The sequence below is a fragment of the Tupaia chinensis genome, unplaced genomic scaffold (assembly GCF_000334495.1).
Source record: "Tupaia chinensis unplaced genomic scaffold, TupChi_1.0 Scaffold000313_1, whole genome shotgun sequence".
Classification (NCBI taxonomy): Eukaryota; Metazoa; Chordata; class Mammalia; order Scandentia; family Tupaiidae; genus Tupaia; species Tupaia belangeri.
The window spans coordinates 1,456,612-1,463,535 of NW_006159806.1; the positions used below are offsets into that span (position 1 = coordinate 1,456,612).

At 38.5% G+C, this 6,924-nt stretch overlaps 1 long non-coding RNA gene across 1 annotated transcript; it reads left to right on the forward strand.

The window, feature by feature from the left end:
• The first annotated feature begins 1,352 nt into the window (after nucleotides 1-1,352).
• Nucleotides 1,353-6,562, forward strand: LOC102490467 (uncharacterized). Its single transcript, XR_334920.1, has 3 exons — nucleotides 1,353-1,424; nucleotides 4,107-4,258; nucleotides 6,515-6,562. It is a non-coding gene; the product is annotated as an uncharacterized LOC102490467 (long non-coding RNA).
• The last annotated feature ends 362 nt before the right edge of the window (nucleotides 6,563-6,924 follow it).

Genomic DNA, 6,924 nt, shown 5'->3' on the forward strand with positions numbered 1-6,924 from the left:
CAATTGCCATCCTCCGTGGGGGGGGTGATTTCTCACTTTCTCTCTCACTGTCTCTGTCTCTCTCTCTCTCTCTCTGTGGTGAGTGCATATGCCGTAAAGGCAAAAACCTCTACAGAAAAATAAAATAAGAAAGAAAGGTGATGATTCAATGCAGACTTGGTGGAGGAGACTGGCAATTGTTCATCACTGTTGTGGAGATTTATTTCTGAGAAATTTTTGCCATCTCTGACAACCCCCCCCGCCCCGCAAAGGCAGTCCATTTCACCCTTGAGACAGTGCTTCAGGAAGCAGCGGCCATGAAGCGTCTGAGCTTGTCAAGTGCTTTACCAGTTTCCAGTTGGATTTCACTTCTTGGAGTATTCTTATTTGTGTCTCTCTTGATTTGGTTATTTGTAGCCCAATTTTTCTCAGGCCCTCTGTAAATTTGGTTAATAAGAAAATATAGCATTTATTTAAAAATCTCTTTTTGAACACAAATCATAAACAGCATTGAAGCTTTAGACAGCACATGTTGCTCCTCCTTTGTGTCACCACGTCATGCTGTCATTAATAATTAATCTGCATCATCCACATACTAGCTACCCCCCTCTCTCCAAGGGTAACAATTTTGGCGCATTTTTCGTCCATGTGTATAGTTCTGGAAATGACCAAAGAGAGGAGGAGTATTCTTTAAAAGGGCATTCTTTCTGTGCATAGGCTTATCATCCATCTGTGTTCACAAAGAATGAAGTGTTCTGCTGTTTACCCCTGATCTTGCAACACTGAAGCATTCCTTTCAGCTCTGTAGGCACCTAAAAATCAAAGTCCATAAATATCAATGTATGTAGGATGCACTTTTATCCCTGGTTATATTAAAAGCACAGCAACATCTGACCCAGATTAGTATTTTCTAGGATTAGAGTGAATAGATTTTTCAGTTGCTTTGCAACTATGTAAAAGTTTATTGAAATACACTATTTAATATTTCCTTTTCTCAGTCATGTAATAAAGAATGTTCTTGAGAATAACATTCATTATTTGTGATACTAAAAGAGAAATTTTCTGTAGCACCTAAACTCCTCCCTTTCTCCCACAGTCTTTCCTGTAACACACTGCCGGCTGCTCCAAAACACGTCTGAAGGTGACAAGGAATCTTTAATAGAACCCTAGAGCTGTACTGCACTGTTAGTCAAGGCCGGGTGATACTGGAGACATATCCATATGCTTTCATGGGAGTGGAATTCTGGGGAAGGGCAGAGACCACTGTCACCATTGACAATAGACCATAGAATGTGGCATGAAAGCTCTGGGTTCTGCGCATAGGACAGAGCATTCCTAAGCATATTCTGGTAGGATGTTCACATTTGCTGTTATGGGCAGAATGTTTGCATCTCCCCCAAATTCATAAGCTGAAGCCCTAACTTGTAATATGATGGAATGTGGAGGTAGGGCCTTTGGGAGAAAATTACATGAGGGTTGGACGCCCATGATATGATTAATTTCCTTATAATGAGAGGCAGAGAGACCAGAGAGTGCTCTCTTGCTCTCCACCATGTGAAGAAACAGCAGGGAGGCAGTCATTTGCAAACCAGGACAAGGACCCTCACCAGGAACTGATTGGCGGGCAGGTCAATCTTAGACTTTCTAGCCTCAAGCACTGTGCAAAACAGATTCTTGTTTAAACCACCCAACTTACAGTATTTTGTATGGTAGCCCAAGGTGTCTAAATAAGACACCTACATATTCTTCTTCTTTTTAAAAAGTTTATGTATTTATTTTCTCCATGAGCTAGAGAAACAGAGACAGATAGTAAGAGAGCATGTCCAATAGGGTCTTATCACTGCATTTATTTTCTCCATGAGCTAGAGAAACAGATAGTAAGCGAGCATGTCCAACAGGGTCTCATCACTGCAATCTACCTGCAACCTTCATAATTGGGCTAGCACACTTAGGGAAGTTTGGGGACTTGAACTAGGAACTTTCTCATGTAGGGTTGCCTCACAAAGTGTCACACTTTATAGCCACTGCCCTACCATCTGGCCCTGACATCTGCGTCTTCTGATCCCACTCAACCACTGAAATTTTAACTTCTCATTTTAGCCTTACATTCAGTGTTTTACTCAGCTGTTTGCTTTGATCTGGGCCATTTTTGCATTTGACGTAGAGAGCCTATCAGATAAAAAGTTCTTTTGTTGTTTGGAGAAGATAGTTACTTCTCCATTTCTGAGTTCAAAGACTGATGGTAGATTTCTCTGAACAGAGATACTTGGTTTTTCTTTTTATAGTTCCCCAATAGCACCTGATCACCAACACTGTGTTAACATTATTTAATCTATTCTCCCTCATCTGTGCTTCTCCACTGGAATCTTAGCTCTATGAAGATGGGGACATATTCTCTCTTTCTGTCTACATCTTAAGTACCTGGACTGAACCCAGTCCCAATGGGCGCTGACTGGAATGTCTCAGTAAGGAACACTTCTGGGATGTGATGAGGGTCATTAGGTAAGAGCAGCTCTAATTCAATGCTAGCTTGGTCCATGAAAAGAGCTAAGAAGTGCCCACATAACCCACACATGGATTTTTATAGCAGCTTTATTCATAATTGCCCAAACTTGGAGGCAACTAAGATGTCCTTTCATAGATAATGGATAAACTGTGAAATGAAATCCGGACAATGGACTATTACTCAGAACTAAAAAGGAATGAGTTGGGGCTGACAGGTGGCATGGTGGTTAGGGTACTGGACTCCCACGTGGCTGACCTATGGTTTTAGTCCCAGACCTGGTGGCTTTCTTTCTTTCTTTCCTTCTCTCTGTGTGTCTAGCTCATGTCAATTTTTTTTTTTAAAATAATAAATACACAATGAAATAAATAAGGCTTTAAAAACTGAGCTGTCAAGCCATGAAAAGATATGGAAGAACCTTCAATGCATATTACTAAGTGAAGGGAATATAAGGCTACATACTGTATGATTCCAACTAGATGTCATTCTGGAAAAGACAAAGCAATTGAGATGATCAGTGTTTTCCAGGGCTTTGGGGGGCAGGGAGAGAGGTGTAGACAGAGCACAGTGGGCAGTGAAAATACTCTGTATGTATTATGTATGTATGTGTTACTCTGTAATGGTGGATATGTTATTATATATTTGTCTGAACCCACAGAATGTGAAACTCCAAGATTAACCCCTAACTTAAACTATGGACTCTGGGTGATAATGATGGGTCTTCAGTCATAAGGTCATCAGTTATAACAAATGTACCACTCTGGTGGAAGATGTCAGATGATGCAGGGAGGGGAGGGAAGGCTATGCAGGTGTTGGGCACAGAGGGTATGTGGAAAAATTGTATTTTCCTTTCAATGTTACTGTAAACCTATATCTGCTCTAAAAACAATAGGCTTAAAATGAAGAAGAGCTAAGAAATTTTTTGGATGATGTTTTTCTCGGTGTCCTTTCAATCCCCTATTCTATTTATTATCTAGGTAATGTTGAACTTGTTTTCTTACTCAGCTTTAAACTGGCCATTCTAAGTGGACCAGTAGCAAGAAGACTGAGATAGCAAAAAAGACTCCCCAGAGCTCTGAAGAAGTTCATAAAAAAAAAATTGGGAAACTGCTTGGTTATATCTATAATCACAAACAAATTATAGTTCATACTCAGAAGCAAAAAGAAATCTAGCACAGACTCAGATTATAATCTCTTCTGTTTAGGCAGACTGTAGAGCTGGAATCACGAAACACTTAGATGTAGATAAAACAGAGAAAAGATTTCTCTAATAGGCAATTAAAAGCCCTGAATAATTGCCTTACCATGGAAATTTGCTTGTAGATATGGAAAAACTGTGAGTGAAGTATGTATAGATTTTTGTAATATATTTGATAATTCAATTTTTCAGTGGAGTATCTCAGTAATTTTCTCACTGGGGAGGGGGAATGATTAGTCAGAGTTGGGGAATCATTTTTAAAACAGGAAATGATGGGTATTATAAATAGGCAATTTCACTGTAGAGAGATATAAAAGGAACTGTATTCAAGTCTTTGTTTTAATCAAATGATTTATAAATAATTTTAGTCTAGGATAAAATGTACATGAAACTACCCAAATTTGTGAATGGCATATATCTCTTTAGGCTGGGGAGGTGAACCAACAAAAGAGACTGAATGCAGGAAGTTCATAAATCTGTATAAGTAGGATAAAAATGGCAATCAGGACATTCGAGAAGTTTTAAGGGACAGCAACTACTAATATTTATCAAGAGTTCACCGTGCATGGGCCACTATAGTAAGTACTTGGAATCTAGTATTTTATATAGCCTTATAATCATGGATTGAAGCTTCTACTCCTTTCATTACTGATGAAACTGAGATAGTGAGAGGTTAACTTGCCCAAGATCACACTCAAATAGTAAATGAGGGAGGTGGATTTAAACCTAGGGAGTCTGATTCAACTTATGTGCTTTAGCATTCATCTACAGGGCCTCTTCAAATACATAGAAGATGAAGGGAATTGAAACCACAGAAGAAACTAGAGATCTGGAATATTGTTCAATGAGGAAACTCTAACGGGAAGAAAAAAAAATGTTGAGCATCAGGAAGGGTGTGGAAAACCCAACCAAATGTTTAATTGGTTTATAGTTAGGATGCATTTATATTTGCATTTTTGCTGTGGGCAGTTCTGGTCAAATTAATTTTAGAAAGAAACAATAGAAGGAAAGTGGAAATAGAAATGAGAGAACAGGTGAAAATGAAAATTTGGGAGTAAGAATTATTATTATATTTAAAAATTTGCCAGAGGGTATATGCATTCACCAGAGAGAGATCAGAGAGAGAGAGAGAAAGCTAGAAAGCCCCCCTGCCCCAACACTTGGGGAATGGTCACGTGGCAATCCCCTCTCCTTTATTTCACCCCCCTTAGGGGATTTTGGGCAAGCATGCACACATGCCCAGGAGGTTTCTCAAGCTGCTGGGTCCTGGACTCAGATCATGCAGTCAGCCGTGTAGGATCTAGCTGTTAACCACCACAACACCCTCTGGGCTGAAAAACTTAATTTTAAGAGTGAAAGCTGAGATTAATGTCTATGCAACTATAATCAGCAGGACTAAAATGAATATTAAAAATCATTAATAAAATATCTGACAAAGTAAGTTTGGGATGTAAAAAGTGCTGAACTCATTTAATAATAAGCCCATGATATTATTATTCTGGTTGAGTATCCCTTATCAAAAATGTTTGGAACCAGAAATGTTTCAGATTTTGGATTTTTTTCCTGATTTTGGAATATTTGCATATACATAATGAGCTATCTCAGGGATGAGACCCAAGTCTAAACATGAAATTCATTTATATCTCATATATATGGTAGACACTGCCTGAAAGTAATTTTTTTTTTTTTTGAGAGGTTTTAGCTATAGGGCGTGTGCGCTCACCAGGAAGACAGAGAGAGAAAGAGAGACAGAAAGCGAGAAATCACCCCTCAGGGAGGATGGCCATGCTAGAACCCCTTCTCCTATTTTCTCCTCTCGGTATCTTGGGCACGCACGCACATGTGCCCGGCACGAGTTTAAGTCACCGGGTCTGGGACGTGAATTGCGGTCGACTACCTGGGAGTCCAGCAACACATCTATTACACTAACTGCTGGTCCCTGCCTGAAAGTAATTCCATACAAAAGTTTTGTGTTATTGTGTTTTGTCTGCAACCCATAACATGATGTCAAGTGTGGGATTTTCCACTTGTGGTGTCATGTAATACTCAAAACATTTTAGACTTTGGAGCATTTTGGATTTTGGATTTTGGGATTAGGGCTGCTCAATCTGTATGCTGTGCTTAACAAATTATTATAAATAATTATAAACAACTTCTGAAGACAGAGATGTATCCAACCTATAAAAATTCCAGGGAAGGTATTCATGGCCATGAGACAACCAAATATTTCTTAAATAGAAAAAAAAATCACATACTGAAGTATGCTTTGAATGTAACTTTGAAGTTGGATAGATCTAGGTTCAAATTCCAGCTCTACAGTTCACTGAGTAGTTAGTTAATCCTTCCGAGCTGCAGTTTCATCACCACCTGACAACTGTGGACAGTTATACTTCATTGGACAATTGGGCCTGGCATGTAATTGGTACTCAAGAAATGTTAGTTGTTATTATAATTAAGATGACCACATGTATGTCTGTCTGGTATGCTCAAAAAATTCTCTTCTGTTAGACTGAAGGATGTTGAGAGTTTCAATTTTATTTTACTCTAAATTGCAGTTCTGAGGCACCACTCTGAATTTCTGTATTTAGGATAGGCAATTGTGACCTCCTAATTTTTGTTAAACACCTACTTTTGTGTCAGCTTAAATATTATTTCTTGATTACTTTTTCTTAGTAGCTTGTAGTTATACAGTTATATCCTATATATTTCTTTTGGATTTTATTTTTTGGTTGCTTGGTTTGCTTTTGATGATTCTTTTTATGCATGTAATATGATAGGAGAAAATTGTATGCTTGCCTTCCTTCTGAGAGTTGGTTCCTTTTTGCCATTTCTAGATGGTGAACACTTGAGTTCAGGGACCAAATATATAGTAAGTAACAAGGACTCCTCAACAACAACCTCCAGTAAGTCTTCTGCAATAGACATGACAAACTGAATAAAAGACAAAGTAGTATGTGTTTGTTATGACTCACATGTTGCCCAGAACTTCAGAGTCCCTGCCTATTTTGTTTAAATCAGACTTGTCAGGTGATCTGCCACAAGGACTGAGTGTGACACTGATGTGCATTTTGCTGAAATAAGGTCAACAGTCAGAATTGGAGAACCCTGGTAAATTCAGCTATGACAGTTGCCCAGAAAATGACACATTAGAAGATTATTATTTCCTAAACTTCAGTATTTCTCATTTCTGGAGCACTTTAAAAAAAACATTATTATTTTTTTTCAATTTATTGCCATGCAAGTA